Source organism: Acanthopagrus latus, chromosome 15 (assembly GCF_904848185.1).
Source record: "Acanthopagrus latus isolate v.2019 chromosome 15, fAcaLat1.1, whole genome shotgun sequence".
In the NCBI taxonomy this organism is placed as follows: Eukaryota; Metazoa; Chordata; class Actinopteri; order Spariformes; family Sparidae; genus Acanthopagrus; species Acanthopagrus latus.
The window spans coordinates 1,261,117-1,282,709 of NC_051053.1; the positions used below are offsets into that span (position 1 = coordinate 1,261,117).

At 40.6% G+C, this 21,593-nt stretch overlaps 2 long non-coding RNA genes and 1 pseudogene across 10 annotated transcripts; 1 reads left to right on the forward strand and 2 right to left on the reverse strand.

The window, feature by feature from the left end:
• Window positions 1-388: 388 nt before the first annotated feature.
• LOC119033048 lies at window positions 389-8,144 on the reverse strand. Of its 9 annotated transcripts, none has more exons than XR_005079127.1 (8): window positions 7,677-8,144; window positions 5,604-5,684; window positions 2,438-2,590; window positions 2,219-2,287; window positions 1,708-1,806; window positions 984-1,140; window positions 820-899; window positions 389-723 (listed from the first exon to the last, which is right to left on the reverse strand). It is a non-coding gene; the product is annotated as an uncharacterized LOC119033048 (long non-coding RNA). The 9 variants fall into 9 exon arrangements; XR_005079120.1 differs by having other exon boundaries at window positions 1,708-1,827; XR_005079122.1 differs by having other exon boundaries at window positions 1,708-1,895.
• Window positions 6,169-10,665, forward strand: LOC119033050. The gene is made up of 3 exons (XR_005079128.1): window positions 6,169-6,876; window positions 9,682-9,832; window positions 10,212-10,665. It is a non-coding gene; the product is annotated as an uncharacterized LOC119033050 (long non-coding RNA).
• Window positions 10,666-10,988: 323 nt separating this feature from the next.
• Window positions 10,989-20,657, reverse strand: LOC119034041 (annotated as a pseudogene).
• Between the last annotated feature and the right edge of the window lie 936 nt (window positions 20,658-21,593).

The window sequence follows — 21,593 nt, forward strand, 5'->3', positions numbered from 1 at the left end:
CTGAAATAGATAGTTCTACCATGAGAGTCAATGAGTGCATCATTTCGGCTTTTACACAACTTTCTTTGTGGGAACCATTCCACTTTAAACTGACACTTAAAAGCTTCAATTCCCCAAAATAAAGATAAAGAAGGAAAAATATCTGACAAAAACTGATTCTGCATTGTATAATTTAATATGGGATATGGGATGTGCATTTCATGCACACAGTAATGAAAATATATTAGTACCACATATAAAATAAAATACATATTCAATTTCAGTTAAAATAGACTGGATAGATCTAAATATTAAAATATCACTGGGCAAACCTCAACATTTGAAATTACCAATAAATGTTACTGAAAAATAGTGACAAATTAAATTCAAGCAGTAAAAACAAAAGAACTGTAGGCTAAAGATTTTATTCTCGGCAAAAACTTCATTGAAAACAACTATTTTCATCAATTTCAAAATTCATTGTGAAAGCTGACTGTACATTTGGAGAACTGGGATAGACAGTCTTTTCTTATCATTTCTTATTTTGAACCAATAGTGTTCCATCTATTTGGGGTACTCCACGCCAAACAGGAAATACACCTCAAGCAGACACTGCAGAGCCTGTGGCACATCCAGGTTCCCACTTGTGATGGTCACTCCATCCATCTTTATTGATGCTTTTGCAGCAAGAAGGGGATTCCCTGCATCATGGAAGATGATGGTTGGGAATGAGCTCGCTGGTTACTATGGAAAAAAAACATATGTAAGGAACCTCCTGATATAATTTAAGATATGGGTAATTGACAATTTGCAAAATGTCACAAAACACTCAACACATACCTCATCTAAACAGTAAAGAAACTTAGCACTCTCCTTGAAAAGGGCAGGCAGAATCAGCATTGCTGCACTCTTTTCCAGGTCTGAAATTTCAGAAGAAATAAATGGTCTCTGCATAGAACCATGTAGTTTGTGAGGGTGTAAATGCATGTGTGCATGTAACATACCATCTTTGTTAGCCTCACTTCCCAGCAGGCATGACAGAAGGCCCCTCTGACTCCCACTTCGAGCCACCCTTATAATGTTGGGTGTCATCACATTAACAGCATCTTGAAGATTTAGCTCCAAGTCCTAGCCAAAACGCAACCTCATTTCATGATGCATCTGCAACAAACACAAACAATTAGTAAACCTTAAGAAATGATGGTGACCAACGTTATTTTAAGTGAACTAACATTAGACTAAAACTAAGCAGGGTAATACATTTTGGTAAACTTTGACAAAAACAAAAAGTATAGTTATAAATAAGAAAACGCGTACTTGTAAAAAAAACAAACAAACAAATTAATTGGAAATTAAAATGTCTGGCCCCAAACGTAACTAACATAAAAAAATTAACCTGAAGACTGAAGTTTGGTCTCTTGACAATGGCCACTCTGAGCTAAGTGGAGATCGGCTAATACTAGATCAACACCTGATACACCTTTCATAATCATCAAATCAAATGTTCTTCTGTTAGTAAGTATACAGTAAAAGTACTGTAGCATACTCCAAAAGGGCATGACAATATACAATATAACAATATAAAAATAGGAAATTATATACAATTATGAATTCAAACATTAAAAAAATTGCCATTTGAAAACTAAACAAAGCTGGAAGTAAAATTTGAAAATAAAATACAAAAACAAAAAAAATGAAATCATCTACCTATTACCAATGGCTACTCACATGCAGAGGCACCTGCAGAAAAGGGAACATCTCCATCACCTCCTCAGTTGGTTTGCCCATGTGCTCAACTCTCTTATGTCGCGAGCGCTTCATTCTGTCCTTAATGTTCGGGATGTCTGGCTGTCAATGACACAGCTCAATATTGATAGCATTTATGTGCTCCCTGAAACTCAATTCATCCCCAACGACTTCTAGGTCCAGCAAGAAACACTGTATTGGTATTCACGGTGTGAACAGTTTAAGAGTTACACAGCTGATTACTAAAGAAATAAATCATTTGACACTAAACATTTATTTTAAAAGGATTTTTTTGATTTAAAGAGTCTTTGATAAGAACTACGTCAGTAGCAACGGTCTATTCAGAAGTAACAGACCACAGAATGCCGTAATTGACCAATCAGAATCGAGTATTCAACAAAGCAGTGTAACGTAATGTGAAGCCGTGTAGATAATGTAAATGTCCTCATGCCAAATATACGATATTATTTCAATCATCAAAAAAATTGCAAACCTCTTGTGTTGGATCAAGATCCCCGGACGATATCTGGATTGGATCGTCAATCCTTCGCCTTTTTGCGCACTGAAATTAGCCATAACACAGATCATTAAATGGCAGTGGTTGATAACTCTGAGATGTTCATACTGTCAAGCAGTATGGCTTGCAAATAGACATACAGACAGACAGACAGCTAGACAGACAGGAAGTAGAGCAAACATATCCGACAGGCACCTGTTGTCCAGCTAGGTCCTCCAAAGGCAGGTGGTCCCCTCTTCTCTGTCTTTTGGCACCAAACTTTTCTTTCATCTCCTGGACTGTTTTTAAGTGCAATAAAGGAGACCTCTCCTTCTTGAACTTATTTCCCAGGCACTCCAGTAAGGTTTCCTGTAGATATAGATCAATTATAATGCTCATACAAAGAAAACATTTGTCAAAATAAAACTGAGGAAGAATGCTTTCCATACATAGCCAGAACAGCTGTCATCCTTCAGAAATGGAAACCTGGTGATCAGACATCCCAGTATATCAGCATATTTTTTATGGTTTGGATACCTAAAGGATCATCTCCACAGTTAGAACGTTCCTGCTTTCAAGATTTAGCTATTTATTTTCTGTATTTACTACAATTTAGTTTCTTAAAAAAAGCAATAGTAAAAGTATTATGCTAAAAATCTAAATGTAACCTGACATCAAACTAGTTGAGCATAAATCAAGGAGATAACACTAAATATAAGTACCATCTGTATTTGGTTAAGTTGTCGAACAACACTTGGACCAACTTGGTTCGCAAATGGGACGTGTCCTTCTTTTTGAAAGACTGATCCTTTTTTTGCAGAGCTTCCTGCAGCTCTGGGGGCAGAAGAGGCAGGCTGTATAATGCTGGCTAAGATTCCTGGGCTTCCTGACTATATAGAGAAATGAAGAGGAAATTTTTTACAGAGATTCAATAGCACCACTCACCTAATTCATGGAAATCTAGATTTTTTTGTTTTTGTTTTATTATTGGCTCATTCAAAAATTAGATTAGTTTATAGGCATGTTCTCTATCGTCTCTCCACTCCGTTACATATTCCATATGTACGGGATATGACCCCCGCTGCTTGTCAGGGTACTTGGATATTAAGACACACCGGCCATGCCTCATTGCGTAGCTATAAAGCTCCTGTGCCGGCGAGTAATCACTGATTGTTTGATCTCCACTTGTGCGTCAGGGTGCAGTGCAATCTATGAAAAACTTAAATCAAAAAAGCAAAGAAGGGAAAAGTAGGAAAGAGAGGAAACTGTACAGCTGTGTATCCACTTACCAGAGTAAGTTGGGGCATCTGTCTCTGGCAGCCTCCCTGGATTGCTGTACAGAACTCTTTCTGTCCTGTCTTAGCGAGCCATTATCTGCCTCTGGCTCCTGGCAGCGGTGCCCTCTCCCCGGCGTATTGCTCGCGGCTCGTGAGCTGACGCGCTCGGTGGGGTAGCTACACACCGTGCACCTGGTCTGGGCGAGCACCTGGTCTGGTGTGTGTCTCACCAGGTGGCCCCTTATTTGGCCTCGGCTCAGGAGATCCTGCGGTTCTTGCAGTCCCAGCTTGAGGCACAGAAGGCTGCTGTAACACTGCGAGGGTTGGTGGCAGCAAGGCAGTGCGCATCGGGGAATTTGCACTGAGTACGGAGGACTGTGTGCTCATTTCCCGGTTTCTTCGAGGGGCCCAGCGACTTACTGTGCGTACCGCCGGTCCGGCGGTTCCCCCTTGGGACTTGGACATCATCCTTGGGGCCCTTCAGCGTTCCCCCTTCGAACCTCTTGGGGGTGCTGACCTCAAATGGCTTTCCATGAAAACCACCTTTCTGCTCACCGTCACTTCAGCTAGAAGGGTGAGTGAACTCTATGCCTTGTCGGTGCATGGTGACTGCTGTCGGTTTTCCCCAGACAGCTCGAGTGTGGCTCTCCGCCCCAACCCAGCTTTCCTGCCTACGGTCCTGACTGAGTTCCACCTGGCTCAGTCAGTTGAGCTTCGGTCCCTCTCCTCGCCTAGCGCTGGCTAGGAGGTTGAGCAGAGCCAGTCCGCACTATGCCTGGTCAGGGCCTTGACGGCATACATTCGGCGTACTCAGGCGGTCCGGAAGTCCGATCAGCTTTTTGTTTGTTACGACCATGGGTGTTTGGGCAGGCCTCTGTCAAAATCCAGGCTGTCGCACTGGGTTGTGGACATGATCTGACAGGCTTATGCGCTGTCAGGTGTGCCTGTTCCACTAGGGGTCCGGGCACACTCCACTCGGGGTGTGGCTGCCTCATGGGCCTTGTGGCGAGGGGCTTCCCTTGCTTCCATATGCTCCGCTGCGACGTGGTCGTCTCAGTCAACCTTTACTAGGTTCTACTGGTTGAATGTGGCTGCCAGCCCCTCCTTTGGGGAGCGTGTGGTGGGCGTGACGGTAGGCATTCTGTCTCCCCCTCAGCCTTGCGTCTTGCGGGCTGATTGAGCGGCTGCTCCGTGAACAGGCTGGCCTTTGCGTCTTGCGGGGCCCTTGCCTGTCCCCCTTGTGGGCTTCCCCGGCAGCCCCTTCCCTCCCATGGCCGGCCCTAGCGCCTTGCAGGGCCTACTCCGGGGAGTTGTATATAGTGTACATTTGTAAAAAGTTTGTTTGTTGCACATGGGATTTTGGGTTGCACCGTCTCCTCACGGGGTGTCTTAAAGATCTACCCCGTACATATGGAATATGTAACGGAGTGGAGAGATAGTCTCGAGACGATAGAGAACGTATGGTTACATTGTAACCTTGGTTCTCTGAGTGAAGAGACTATCTCTCCAGTCCTTGGGCCGCTCAGAGACATGTTTCGCTCAAACAATCAGTGATTACACGCCGGCACAGGTGCTTTATAGCTACACAATGAGGCGTGGCAAGCTGGTGTGTCTTAAAGAAATATCCAAGTACCCTGACAAGCAGCGGGGGTCATATCCTGTTCATATGGAATGTGTAACGGAGTGAAGAGATAGTCTCTTTTAACTTTAGGGAGTAGATGTTTCTCTTGAAGATTTAAGATGAAAAGTGCCACATGCTTCTGTAGCCCTTACAACAGGGTATTTAAGTCAGGCAAACTGTTTTCATGGACTGACTGCGAGTCTTCTGAGTCTTCTACGTCATCCACTTCATCCTCTTCAGTCTCCTCTGAAAGAGTTACATTCTGAAAATGATCATCAGTAGGCCTCCAGAGAGTAGCTGTATGTTTTCTGTAGATGTGGGTTCTAAAACTTGGAACAGTTTTATAACTCCTCTTGCATCCCTCTATATTGCAGACAATGCTAAAATCGGGCTGATGATGATGCAATAGCTGTAGGTGCTGCAGGTATTTTGACAGTTGAACTTTCACCACATCACAGACTGGACATTTATAGCTTTCCATTACCTCTGAAGGCCTCTTTTGCATCGATTAAGTTAATTTTTGGAGCCATTTGCATACATCATCAATATTCCAGTGGTCTGTCATCTGAAATGAAAAGAAAGAAAAAAACATTGTTATTTTTTAAAATCCTAACACTCACAAACTAGGCTGCAACCAAAAAGGGGAGAGACATTTTCTGTTCTACTTCTACTTGTACCTTATATTTTTTGGTTGTCATGCACAACACTTAAGTAAACTCTACATATGTTTCCCACTAGGTATTAATCCTATTTCTGATTGTTTGTTTGTTTTAATCCAAACAAACAAACAAACAAAAAAACATAAATAATTAATGATTACAATTTTTTATATTACTCATCTGACTTGAAGCATCAACTTTGGCTTAACTGCACAACAGCTTTAAAATCCTAAACCACTGTACCTGCCTCATCAAACTTAAACATTGCTAAAATGATGATGATGATGATAATAATAATAATAATAATAATAATAATAATAATAATAATAATAATAATAATAATAATAATAAAGTGTGTGACACTGCAGGAGTACTGCATGAAAACACCTTCAGTGAAAGTGTGGAAAAAAGTCCAGGATATACAGTTTCCAGGAAAAAAAGACTCTATGTGTTTTCCTAATATGATATGAGATCAGAGTCATTAATAAACCATTTATGCTGTAGCTGAGAAATGAATATGTTAATAAATCTCTTAATGTTTCTTAAGGTCAAATTCACGTATTCAAAATAATGCTGTCACAGCAGCAGTGATGGGTCGATAACACTGAGAGTTGTTGGAAGAATTCAGGATAAAATATTCTACAGTCAAACATGTTGGTTCAATCAATCTAACAGTAAAACACTTTATTCTGTTTGTCATTATTGTTAAGGGGGGTACACATAAGGATTTTATTAATCTTAAGAGATTTTTTATCTGTAGAGCTCCCACACATGAAGATTAAAAAATCAGCTTTGATCGTACTGTGTGTGGTGTGCTCCGATATTCTCAGCACAGGACACCACACATAAAGATTATCTGTCTCACGGCGGATCTAGAATCCAGTCCTCCGAGCCAGAAATATCGCGTGATCAAACGTGATCTACAGTAACTAATGGCAACAACCCCAGCATCACCGGGCTCTTCATAAACAGAAAAAAGCAGACTGTATATCAAAAAAGAGTAAATAAACCTTTTAAAACACGAAAGATATGGAAGACACAGAAGAGGGAATGTGAGCTTTACTGACAACAATACTTGCATTAACCACCAGTATGACGGTAAACGGTAAACCCATTAAAAACATTAGAATGGCTAATTCAGACACCCCCATAGGAAAAGTTAGATCTAGCCTCTGTTTTTATTTACGTCTGCTTCCATGTTCCTCAGTCAGCTGCTTAGCTACATTGCGTTTTCACGTCACATTTCCCGGACTAGTGACTCAGGAGTCGTAAATATTGAACAAGTTTAACACTTGCGATTGTCGTTTCCGAGCAAATTATCGGGACAAATTGACTCTTAACACACCACAGACCACAGGATAAGTATACAGGATTATCTTATAAAACAGAAGATAATCTTCCGTGGTCAGGAAGGGGTAAAATCGGAGCAAAGCCTGATTATCGTTATGTGTGAACCCCCCTGGTATTACGTGTGTGCTTTTACAGTGCTGATTTAACTACTTAAACCAGTAACGGTAATTGTACCTGGCACAACACGTAGGGCTGTTGCTCCTGTGCTAACGAAAGTGTCACAATAACAGTGACTTTGGTGTTTCAAATGGTTGGTTCGTAACACAATAACACAAACAAACTCACAGATCGACGCAACTCCTGTCTTCAGAGAGGTTAAATTACTGTAGTGTTTTTGTCAATGGATTCTGGTCACTAACGTTAGGTTAGCTAGGTTAGCTAACTAACAACTCATTAACTGTTATGGTAACGTTAGTTTACAATAAGCCACGGTAACGTAACATGTAGCCTTATCCACACTTGCCACTTACCCGACACCATGATGAAAACAGATAGCATTTATAAACATATATTATATATTAATAAAAGTCTGTCTGATATGTACCCACCTTTTAGTTCGTTGGAAAGTTATCAGCAGAAAAACGAACGCCGTCCAGACAGCTGTTGGCAATGAACTGTCCTCGCTCGTGCACATAATTGAAACTTAAATGATCAATAAAGTGGGCAGGTGATTAATTCAGTAGGCCTAGACATTCAGCATGCATAAACAGAGGAAATAGGGAAAGAATATAGGGAAATAGGGAAATAGGAAAGCGGACAGAAGGGAAGGAGTGGTAGCACTGTGCTTTAATAATTTGCAAACCTGTGCAATTACTTGAGCCACCACTTAAATGCAGTAATTTAATTTAATTAACTGCTAATTTCTGCTAATGTCATTTATCCACTGTATAACAACAACAATATTTATCTTTATTTATACATATTCATCCTCTATACAGTTCTCTACATTTATCTTAGTTTTTATTTTCCGTTAATTTTATTTTATCTTTATCTTTATCTGTTATCTTTATTCTCATCTCTACTTTATAATATAGCCTACATATAGTTAAGAGTTTGTTGTTTATTGTTTATTTATTGTCTACTTCCATATTTAGCTAAGAGTTTGTAGTTTTACTGTCTATTGTTTACTTTCTATATTTAGCTTTATACCTCTTTTCTACCTGTAAGCTGCTGGAAATCCAATTTCCTTGTGGGAATCATCTGAAAAGGATTAATAAAGAGAAGTCTAAGTCTATAACATAGTGTGTGTGTGTGTGTGTGTGTGTGTGTGTGTGTGTATATATGTGTATATATATATATATATATATATATATATATATATATATATATATATATATATATATATATATATATATATATGTCTATATATGCCCTGCAAATAAGTAACAATATGATATATATATATATATGTGAAACAAGGTCTTTTTAGACAGATGATTCTTTGGTAAAGGACTTCAGTACATTGACACTGACTTTGATAATGAGTTTGTTAACCTCAACCAATTAAGCGATATTCAAGACAAGAGCACAGTGAAAATCATCCCCTTGTCAGATGCTCCAGACTTTAATCTGGGCAAAATGAACCAGAGTGGGGAGGAAACCTCTTCGTCATCTTCTGACACTATAATAATCTCCTCCCCTGAAACTTCTCGATCACACTGGCCCACAAAATTTCAAATACCAAAATTTCCATATGATGTGGAACTGCAACTTCAAAGTGCAACCCAGGCCTTCATATCAGATGGAGTTCTTCTGAACCCTAGTCACAAAATGAAGTCAGACATCTTGGGTAGTCTGGCAGAGCAAATAATTAAGTTCAAGGTATATCCTACAAACTGAAGCTTCAGTTAAAGCACATCCATGTTTGAGAGAACAAGGATCCACAAGTGGCTTCTACAGATGGAAAATCAGCCTCAGGTACAAGATGGCAAACTATAGAACAAAGCTCAGAAACGTGGGGTGCCCAGAACTGAGCATTAATTCACTCAAGCACAAACCTGCAGACCGATGTCAGCCTGACTATAATGTGAAAAAACCCAGAAAGGCAGAGGTCAATTTTTGTTTTCCGTATTCTGCTGGCGAAACCCGGGACAGCCTGGAAGGTGAATGATTGGCATTGTTATCCGAGGTCAAGAAGAGGAATACTGATCAAGTTGTTAAAGAGAAGATGGCTAAGACCTTTGCATACAGGAGGCAGGAAGTCGTCAAAGAAAAGCTCATGATCGCCGAGTTCAAAAGCACTGTTCACTGTAGCAGAGGAATGATATGCTTCTCAAACTGTATCAAATGACAATGTGAAAGAGTTCTTGCAGAATTCTATAAGCATATGGGAGTCTTTATCATTTTGTGTTAAATGTAACCATGGCACTGGAAACAATTTTTAAGTTCTTTAAAATACAGTCTACTTTGATATAATCTTGTGAGAGTCAGGGCAGTTACAGGGTTGTGCTGAATTCAGAAATATGGCAGAAAGTAGCAAAACCTTTATGGGCTGTTAACATAAGTGTGAATGTTTTAGTAAGTACTAGTAATATGTTGTGTTTATGGTTTCAGGTGGAAGAAGAATTTAAAAGAATCACCACTGCTCCTCTCGTCCCTAAGTTCTTCCTAAATCTCGACAAGCAGACTGACAACCTAATCAAAGCATTCAGCAAAAAAGGAGGCAGGAAGGAGGATTAAAATGATTTTGGCTCCAGTGACACAGGTATGTTTTGCCAAAGTTGAAAACATTACGGAATAAGCTGATGTTCTGTTAAAATAAAATGTTACTGTCACTTTTGCCAGACAGCAGCAGGTTGTGGATACAATGGGTGAGTCTTTTAGTATCCTTTGGGCTCTGTGCAGTCACCTCATCTCAACAATATCACTGATGATCTGTAGATAGATACTGATGATGTTCTTGGTGGTTTTAATCACATGCTGCAGACTTCCTGACCTGCACACCCCATAATGCCAATTTGTGATGAATTGGTCACTGTGTACATGTCTATCTCCACATTTGAGCCACCATCCGTTTCAAATGCTTTTAGAAATGTGAGGTGTGTTGTGCAGTCCTAAAATTTCTTTTTCTTTTCTTTTTTTAGGGGGCCAAACCCGAGGGGCCGAGGGAACGCATATGCAAGCAGACGCGTTTCCCAGGACCAGTGGTGCTAGGAACCCTATTGTAATCGTAAAGATTTTGTTTTTCTCCCGCTAAAAGTGCTGCTGCAGGCTAAACCGTGCAAGGGAGGGCGGTTTAGAGGCTTGGTCCATACACCTGCACGTACTTCAGACACCCAAAACTACACCTGCAGGGGGTGCTATAACCTAGGCCAACACGTTTTTGCCTATAACTCCCACACTGTATGTCACGCATTCAAAAACCTTGTATCCCCAGATTTCCTGAATGGAGCTGAATCACTTTGCTATTGGCCATGCCCACTTCCGCTTAACACAGTCTGTCTCTGCTTTTTGAGGCAACATGAAAAGTAAAGCAAAACCTGCATTTGCAACAGCATATCACCGGCAACAATTCCTATTATGCGATTACTGCAGTATACTAAGTGCTATATATCAGCCAAATCTTTTCAAGAAAATGTTTTACATATAAAATTCCAAATGTGTATCATTAAAATTACTGATACGAATTGTTAGTACTGTTTGTCATACTGTTTGTTTTACTTTAGAATCCTGTCATAACGTAGGAAACGAAACCCATATATGTTACACATTTTTTTGGGGTGTTTTGTGTTTTAAATATTGAACACACAATATAGTAGTACATCAAACTCCTGAAAAGGAAACATGCATACGTAAACAACAATATAAAATTTATAAAATACCTCTGCTAAAAATGACTACTACTATGCGCTTCTCCCTAACTACTCTGTGCTGGATGTAAAAGAACACATGATCCCCTCATGGTCACTGAAATAAGTTGGCAACACTAACGATTCAACAATATAATGTGTTGTCTTCACATACACATGATCAATCAGTGTGCCGTTTACTGTTGTGGGCTGTTTCACAAATTGAACAAACCCTTTGTTTCTCATAAATTTGGCCACTGACGATGATTTCAAAATATTGTCATTGAAATCTCTCATGACAGCAATTGTGTTACTTTGTGGATTCAGCCAATTGAGTAATTTGCCTAAATTTCTTTTAAACAACAGCATGGGATAAGATGGTGGTCTATAGATTACTGCTATCAAAAGGCTGCATGTAGTGCAGTGGTAAACCAAACATTCTAAATTGACATTTGGTACCTGGAGAACATTACATGCCAAATTGTCTTACACTATACAGGCCAACTCCACCATGTTGTTGGCCTTGAATTTCTGTCAATATTGGGTTGCTGCTATTGTAGGATACAGTCCTTGGCTGATTATGATAAGCATAACCATCCATCCTTACAGTTTCAAATGAGGAAACTGCAGGCAGCCATGTTTCTGTAACAGCAATGCAGTTGGGCTGCAAATGCTGTGTGCAAAGTGCCAAATCAGATACATGTGAGGTCAAATTCTGCACATTCATCAAAACACATTGAAGGTCTGTGTATTGAATTTGTGCCTTGAAATATTCTCGACCATGAAGGGAGGCATGTTTTCAATTGCATCTTTGATTGAGTCCTTACAATAGATGGCTTTCTCCTTAAAGTCCCTGATCACCAACCCTGACAAATTTCTAACCCGACTTAAAGGTACATACGCCTGTCCAGCTGCAAAAATCCTTTCAAGCGACACGACCACTTTATCCACTGTAACGCCTTGTACTCTATGTATTGTACAGGCCCAGGCGAGCTTCAGTGGAAATTGCCGATGCATTCCACCCTTTTTAGTCACCCTCTCCTCTTCAGGTTCAATGCCAGTGGAACCCATTTCTTCTGCAGAGGCAAACGCACAGCGTTTCCTCTTCTGTATGCCAACCCTATCATTATCAAATTTAACGTACACCGTCTGAGGAAACCGTGTTCCATCATTCTCTGGATAAACTATGTGTGTCACAGGGCCACACACCCCATTAACTAGACCATCTGCTACATCTAAGTATTTAAACAGCATTACACGGGCATCTTTCCCCAAAAGCAGTGTCTCATCCAGACATGTGTCATATGTTCTGGAATGATGTCCGCTTATCAACTCGAGCTTGCCTGTTTTTTTACTATTGACATAATCCTGTGCCTCTATCTCCACATGATCTGGACAACTCTTAAACAACTGCTTTACATCATGCTCATTTACTTGTCGGAAATATATGCAAAGCTGAGCTGACTTCGCCAGTTACACAATGTTTCAATATTTCAGTGTTGCTATTCAACATCGGGGTACCTTTTGAATGAGTTCGAACTCTGTTCAGTGTTTCCCCTAGAATTTTTTTCAGGCCCGGTGGTACCCACCGAAAAACCCTAAACAGACGAGACGTGTGGGATGGTGTATTGGTGCAGTGGGATTAAGTCAGGCGGCACAGCAAGCAGTCTGCAATTCTGCAATTATTATTTTTGCATTCAAATTTTTGTTCAACCAGAGTTTATTCAAGATCACAAGGAGAGAGTGACTTACCTACACACAACTGAGATTCTATCAGTTATAAATATTTTTTTTTAACAAGCACATAAGTTTTTTATTCATTTTATTATAACAGAGTTACATACATTTGACAATGCCTGGTAAAACTAGCCTATTGTCTGTTATTTTCATCATTATTGCGTACTAAAAACAAAACAAAAAAAGCGAGAGATGCTCCTCAATCAGAACAAAAATAGAAGCTAAACAACAAATTGTAAACTTAGCATGGGGAGTGTGGTACAACCGGGGGCTGTAGTGATGGTTATTAAGCCATTCGAGATCCCAGCCAGATGTTCTGTGTTTAGCTGTATTTTATTTTGCTGGGTCAAAGTTACCAGTCGGTCTGGGCCAACGGTCACCCATTGGAAACAGGGGTCGACAGTCAGACCGGTGTCAGGGGCAGTAACGGTCCTCGAGCAGCCCCCTCTCCACTGCAATCTGCCCCCCTTTCTACCGTCTCACCTGCACCTGTCGTTTTTTCTGGAGTTGCCTCTATTACTCTCCCTTCATCTATTTTCCTTTGCTCCGGAGTCTGGCAGAAAAATTTCTTTATATTAAGTTGTCTGTCACCCGTGATATTTTTTTCTTTTCTTTGGCGGCGCCATAGTTGGTTAGCTAACAAACCTTAAACATTCCAGAATATATGCCCATGCTCTCAGCAGCGGTACTCGCATCGTTACTAGGCGACGAAGCAGGTTGACTCGTGTTGCGCTGCCCAGAGGCGCTCCTAATGTAAATTATTGATTTATGAATGAATTGATAGGTGGCTTATTTTTGGCATATTGATTTATTTTTTGGCCCGTCTTTCTGACAAACAATGGTTTTCAATTCTGCAACCTTAAACAGCCGAGACCACAAATCACCACCTTCCAGGTCATCTATATACAGAGGTCTCCCTTTCACTGGAGGCAACTGATACAAATCTCCAACTGCAATTACACTAACATTACCAAACGGGAAATAGTCACCAGATTGCTTAATTTGTCTTAATCTTCCATGGATATAAGCCGACTGTTTGTGATCAACCATAGAGATTTCATCTATGATCAAAAGTTGCAAGCTACTATATTTAGCACGTAAAGAATTCAGCTTCTCCTCACCCAATGGAGTGTAAGGTAAGCGTACATCTTTGCCAATGCAAAATGCACTGTGAATAGTGGCCACATTTAAACTGTGTGCAGCTATCCCCGTAGGAGCTGTTAGTAGAACGCAAATGTCGTTCAGATTGAGACACCCTCTCGACAACAACCTCATTGCCTCGTACTGTCTAGCCTCAATCAAATGGCTCTGACCTGTCCCTGCACTACCTGTAATAAATACATCAGATCTGTCTTCGCTCCATTTGCCTTATCTAAGCACCACTGCCTAATCTGATAAAAAATACACATCTGTGTCTCATTCAGAGACCTAAGTAAAGCCAAACCGTCTTGTCTGTTGAGGACATTGTTCCCTCTTTTCCAAATGTGCAACATCTTTACTGTTCACAGCTAAATCTGGAATGCTATCTACATGTTCGTCCACTATCTGCTCTGTCTGTCTACGTTCCTCCATACACTCTAAACACTTCAACTCCTGCTGTGGGCACAGCTCGCACCAGGCATCCTCTACAACACCCTCACTATCAATTGAATTTTGGATATCATCCAACTCGTCTGCATCTCTTTCAAATTTGCATCTATTCAGATCAACAACCTCTTTAACCGAATGTAGCAATTTATCACTTAATCTCACATGACCGTGTCTATAAAACTGCTCAAACATCTCAAACACTGCTGGTTTGAGCTGCCCATCTTTACGATACGGCTCTGATAGAACAACTCCGGATTCTTAGTCTCCGAAAAGTGCACGTAACGAACAACGGCAGGTTGCGTACGTGTTCTTTTCACAACAAAACCACAATCCTTATCTAATTTAACCCTATGGCCAGCTATTTCTTTTTTACTCAAAATACGATACTCTGACGCAAATGTTGCCAAACACACGTCATTAAATGTACTATCTTTCAGCCTGTTCTTGTACCTGTCAACAGAACTCCTCATCCACATATCTTCATCTGTAAGATCATGTGATGATGCCTTTTGTTTTAACACACTTAAAAGCAAACTCATTCTAACTGTATTCTCCTCTACTGGCACAAATACAACTTTCCTAGAGCACTCCTTAAGATGCATGTTTGTCAATCTATACACCGCCTCTTGAGCACAAACATCCTGTTGTGTAAATACACACTTCCTAAATTTTTCAATGCATCTTTAGCACTGCTATTACCCTCTTTAGCTGCTTCCCTCTGAGCATTTCTTAACAACAAGCCCATCTCCTTTTCTGCCTTGGAGATGTAAGAAATAATGGACACTACACAAGCATAGGCATCAACGACATATTGGATGTCAATATTAGCATTCCAGCATTTACAGTTTTTATCACACACAAAAACTGGTACTTGAGACACAATGACCACAACATGTAACTCATGCACCAACCCCCTGAACCAGTTCTGCTAAACTACAAGCACAATTCCTGCTTTACATTCAAATTGCAGTTCTAAAACACTTTTTTCAAAACACCACACACAATTCTCTGCATTTGGCACAATTTTCATGGAGAAAATCTCTTGTTTTCACAAGGAACACACTGTCATTCAAAATTCTAAAGTCAGATGCCCTACTATGCACACTGACTCATCACATGGGCAAACACCTGTCACACAGTTTTACAATTAGCAATCAGAGCTTTAGCATAAAAGGCCAACAGGTGAGCTCTTCTGTTTTGGAGCAATGGATGCCAACACTGGAAACAGAGGCAGAGCCAGAAGAGTGAGAGTAATGAGAATAGGTAAGAAATCTACTCTCACTAGAAAATTGCAGTACTGCATATCAATACAGTACTCAATGAGTACAGTAGTACAGTATTGCCTGTGGACTGTTCTGTTGACTGTAAAAATAAAGTATGTTTCAAGTATTTGGGAAATGTATTCCTCCTTAGTATTCCTACACAGTATTTACAGTATTTTACTATTTGTATTGCAGAACTGAAATATTACCAGCACAAGGTGGATAAAATATATTTGTTACCGCGTATTTGTGTGTCCTGAGTATAAAAACAATATTCTCAAATATTTTACAACACAGTCATGTATGAGCTGTCTGTAGCAAGTGTAACACTGAACAAAAAAAGGCCTAAGTCATTATGATCAAAGAAGAAGAAGTGTTGTCCATTCATCATAGTGTTTTACATTGAGCACATCAGTGTTCAACTGGTTCTTCTAAATGTCTATTCATTTGATGGTTTGTGTGCCATTTGAAAACAAAATACCATTTTGAGAAGAAATAACATTGTTTTGAATGTAAAGTTTCATTTTGCAGGAGAATTGAGGGGTTTTGCCCATTGTGTGTGATTTTTGATTTGTGTGTAGAGTTCTGAGAGTATGAGGCATGCTTTCAGAAAATGTGTGTAAACAATCGAGAAAAACTGTAAAAGCGGTTTGCTATATTGATTGATCCCAACTTCGTTCGCCTGCCTCTTCAAAACAACATGCGTCATCTTAGTTGTAGGCAGCCTCAAAACGACTTTGGTTTAATCCTAAATGTCTAAACAACTCTTCCACACCATCAAAACTGGCATTGTCATCTGAAAGAGCCTCCTTAATCTACGTCATATTGTTAACTGCAATCTCTTGAATTGGGTGGAATTCCACCCTATAAAAATAATCCTTTATTTTGCCAATAGGATTAGATGGAGACATGAGCACCTCTCTCAAAAAACAATGCCAGCAAAATCAAACATTCTGGCCGCAGTGGCCGGACTGCCACGCAAAAGTTGACACCTCTCTGCATAATCTAACTGTTCAGCTGTCTCTGTTCTACCTGCCTGCTTCAAAATACTATTGAGGAGACTTTTCCACCACATATCAGCTGAAGAAAACGAACAAAACCACCCAGCTGATGAACACAAGCCAACAAATCACGCTGGGCTCCTTGCCAAAAAGATGTGGTACCTCTGATGGGTTTAAGAAAACGAAACCCATCATCAAACTGCGACATTTTTTTCAAAGATTCTTTGTCATTTAATACCTTTCTACTGACCTTTGATATTGCACCTCCTTTACCCTTTCGCAATGCTATTGATACATTTGACACAGCCTGTTCTACCTCTGATAAGTACTGAGCAAAAAAGATGTATTCAACAATTTGTGCAAATCTACCATCAGCATGTAGAATCCTGTTATTAAAATAACGCAACAAAGTCAAACAATGCGGTCTACTGTCATGGTATGTACCATGTCCAGTAGGAAACAACACTGAGAAGCAGTTAGCTTCAAATGTATGATCAGACAACAACTTCACAGGAGAGTTCCCTTCTGCTGGAGCCAAATTCAATATATCATCGAAATATTGATCCAGTGTTTCCTGACCAATATCTACAGGCATAAGACAAGTGTCCTGAAACATGCAATGGTTTTGTCTGTCATGCAGAAGCTCATCTTCCCCAACATCTGCACATACTTCACCACCCGCAGCACAATCACTATCCGATTCGCTACAAAATGTATTTATGCAAGCTTCATTAAACTAAACTCTTTATAATGGACATTTGTCTGTTTTAAATACTGTAAAGCCTGCCTTATGCACATACTGTCAACAACCTCATAGTCATAATGTCCTTTATAAGTAAGCTTCTGCTTCAACTTTACTGGCAACAAAGATCCTTCCCTGTCTGTGCGTGGCAAATCACTCCTCTGCACAATATTTGCAGGAACACATGTTACAGGTCCATGCACTCCATTTTGCCCACCTTTAGGCAACACCAGCATCTTCATGAATGGAATATGCAACCCTATCAAATGTTCCTCTAACCTTTTCAAAAACGCCAATACTGGTGGAATGGGACAAAGTGCTAAATTGTTCAATGCACATTCAGGTGGCATTACACCATTACTAATGTAAGAATGACATTTGCTTCAAATCCACAGCTCACTTCTAGCTGTACCAAACAATTTACACAGCAATATGCAGTCCTCATTACATTTATGTAAATATTTGTCGCTTATACATTTATCAGCAATTAACATCATTTCTTTGGTTTTAGTATAATTTTCTCTTTTACATTTCAAAACCCGATTCTTAAACAACCCTCTGTGGCATACACAGCACACAAAATCTGGCCCATCTTTAACATTGTCCCAAAACTGTTCTCTAACATAATCAAACTCCTCTGACTTTTCTTTATGCTTTTCCCTCTTCAATTTGTTTCCTGCTATAACACGCTTCTTATGTTCAATACTTTCATGATATTAGCATTTACTCGTGGCTTTTACATGCTGCCTGTATACTTCATTGTACCTATATTTCCTTATATTTATTTCAATAACTTTCGTCCTATGCAAAACATTTGTTATATTTCCGTTTAGCAATTTCCTTCATTTATTCCCTATACAAATCATTTTGCTGGTATTTCCTTTTTATTTTTAAGCTCTTTTTCCTTATCAAATACTACAAGTATTAACATTAGTTGGCTTAAATGTAAATGAAGACTGCTCTTGCATAGACGCAGTACTATCCTGCTGTTCTACAACTTCAATATCAGATAACTTCTTCAGCCACACAGCCTGAAGCAACAACTGGACTTGAACTCTCAGTACAAACACTACGCTCTCTACTTTGCCATCTAAAATTGTACCCTCCACAGCAAGACGCGTTCACTCTGCAGTACCTATAACAACTCTGCATCTGAGGCCGCATAACACAAACAACAGACTCATAATGGTTACCATTGCAGTTTTCTAAATACACTGCCTGATTGGACAACTGCAGATTCTTGCAACTGTATTCAAGCCAGCGATCACCACAATACATGAAAATATTCACTCTCTAAACAATCTGCTGCTGCTTGAATCTCTACCTCAGTGGCCCAAGTACATACTGCATTCCCGATCTACTCAGAATATCTGCCACTGACGAATACTCACGACACAAAGTATATGCTAGAGGATTGGCCTGTAACTGCTTAAACACAGCTAATCTAATTTTTCTATGATTTTTCTATGTGCCACACACAGCTTGACTAACCGCTCTAAAGAAACAATTACCATCACCAACTATTTGCTCGCTCCTACAAGGAGCCCCTAATGCACCAACCTCTGTCGACACCAGATCAAGTTTCTCCGACTCTATGTTCAACTGTTTGCACAAAGCTTGTGCAACGTCGCTGCGCAGCGGATTAAACTCAAGTCATTTACTTCTCACATCTCTGACAAATACAACATCTGAATTAACCAAATTAACATTCCTGCTTTTCAACTTTTTGGATGCATGATCACCCACTGAAATCTTGAGTTTCACACCTGTCTGACTGTTGCTGCTGTCAGGTGTTACCTGTTCAGCTGACACTTTAAGTGCTGGCTGAAGAGGTAAGCTACAACCAAAATCAACTTCTCTGCTTTCCACAGTTGCATTTGCACACCAGCAATCTCAAACTGCTTTGGAGTGTTCATTGCGGTGGCAATTTTGCATATGTGATCAAACACACAGTCAAGGCAACTGAAATACACAACAACACTAAACCCACTCTCATCCACCATGCCATCTGCATCATGCGCATGGGAGTCAACATCTGCATACTGCCCATCTCGACCAATGATAGCACATGTGCTGCCACTCACAGTCAGAAAATGTGTCATATTTGCTAAACATTTCTCCCAAACCATTCCTGAGCGCGGTGTACACACCTGCATCAACAAACGGTCCCTCAACCACATCAGCATCACCAGAAACATAGTCACCATACTCAAACTGAAATTTCTGTCCATCAATAATGAACTCTTTGGGCAAATCTGGAACACACAGCAGTAGAGACCTCCCACTGATGGACTTACTTTCCAGCAATGACGTGTAGAGCTCGTCCCCCAACTCCACAACCTTATCCAGATTGCCGGACTGCCACAAAAACACACTATCAATGCTGTGTTTGGCCAAAGCAACCAAACTTACAGCCATATACTGAAGCCCTCCGTATAGGAACCGAGCATCCCCTTGGTGAAAAGTTCCCCTGATGGAACTGACACCGGTCTCTGGCCTGACTGAAATGCTATCCCCGAGCTTAGGTGAAATGCCCATGTCAAGTGTCTACCCTGCAAACAGTGTAGGACTGTCCCTGTCATTATCTAGTGGATATGCCATGACAGAAATGCCATGGACAGCATACCACTTCGCATCTAAAGACTCCTTCAGCTGACTGATGTGAAGCATCAAGACAGCAAGGCATGTGTTGAACACAACCACAGATGTGCCAATGCTAGATGCCATCCCAGATGCATCGCGCACGCCGCAATCAACAACCAAGATGGTCATTGTGATCAAGGTCCAACAGACACGCGCCATGTGTCAACAAATGCTCTTGCAGCTTCTCAAACATCACAGTGTCCCCCTCCAGTAACTTAAAGTCACTATGTACTGGAAGTGGAATAGCTACCTGCCACTGCCTGCCAAACACCTTCTGCTCTTCAATCAACTCACACAACCATTGTGTCACCAACTACGTCACTGGCCAGTTTGTCACCTTCTACGCCTATGTTGTCAATATCTGTCCCTTTCCATGTACACACTGGAGAAATGACATGTTTCATAACTGCTGCAACACCACATGCTATGGATGTAAGTGTGTCAGAACTGACTGGTGCAGTTCTGACACGAAGGCCAGTAACAAAAGCCCTCGGCGGGGCCTCTGCACACCTGCAAGAAAGCGGGTTAGTGTCACACTCATCTGAGTTGGATCGAGGACAGGCTGAGGGTCCCCCTCCGGCAGTAGCAGCAACAGTGGCAACCTAGATGAAAGAAAAAAAAACATCAAATGATCTGAATAATTCAACTATGCTACTATTATTATAAAAATGGAATACAAACAGAGTTTGCACAAAACTGTACTAACCTCCCCCCTGGCGTCCACTTTCAGATGAGCAGTTGCAGGCAGTGGCACAGGTTTCACCATGGGCAAAGCTCTCGCCGAGACCTAGAAAACATTTTGTTTTTCCAATTATTATCCAGTTATTGCGGTTATACGGCAGACATGCAAAATATATATATATATTTTTAATCCAAATAGGTCAAATATTGAAAACAATTGATACAAACCTTCTGGCACGCAGAAGTCCGACGATGTTTCACTTTTGGACGCTGACGGAAGAAAAACAAAATTAATTTTCTCAAGCCATATTTGGGCAAAAGCCGTTATGGACAATATTGTGCAGTTTTGGATGTTGTTGTGGGTGTATCGGCAAAACGGAAACACTAAAAACAGATGAACCAACCGACATACACAACTTGCGTGCAGATTATCATAGAGCTTCACAGAACAGCAGTAGAATCAGGGCTAGGACGATGGGATGGAACAGCAGCATCCATCGCAGCCAACACCAAACTGCTGAACCAAACAGGGTTGGGCTGGATGAAACACTCCAGGAGTCAGATACATACACAGATCGACTATTGTCAAAATGCCATCATCAAATCAACAATCATCTTCAAAACAATCTAGGCTAAATTCGATCATTACATACCTGCTGCTGAACCACCCTCTCTGCACCAGAGGACTGCTCAAGTTCCTCAGGTGCTGTCCTCTGTAATGACAAAATAAGATCCTTTTTATTAAACGATCCAACAACCATTACAGAAGTCAGCTGTTAAAAATAAACATAAACCATACGATAACAGTGTGTAAACAATTACCTTCCTGCCCTTGCCAACGACGGTTAACTCAGAGGGGTTTGATGGACGAGGTCCAGTGACCTCTCCCCTCACAACCACCTTCGTAACAACCTGCCTACGAGGTGGCTATATTCTGGGAGCAGGAATTCATATGCAGCACTCCACAGCAGCCCGGCAAAAATGGGCATACCGTTACTGAGGTGAACCTGCAAAAATAATC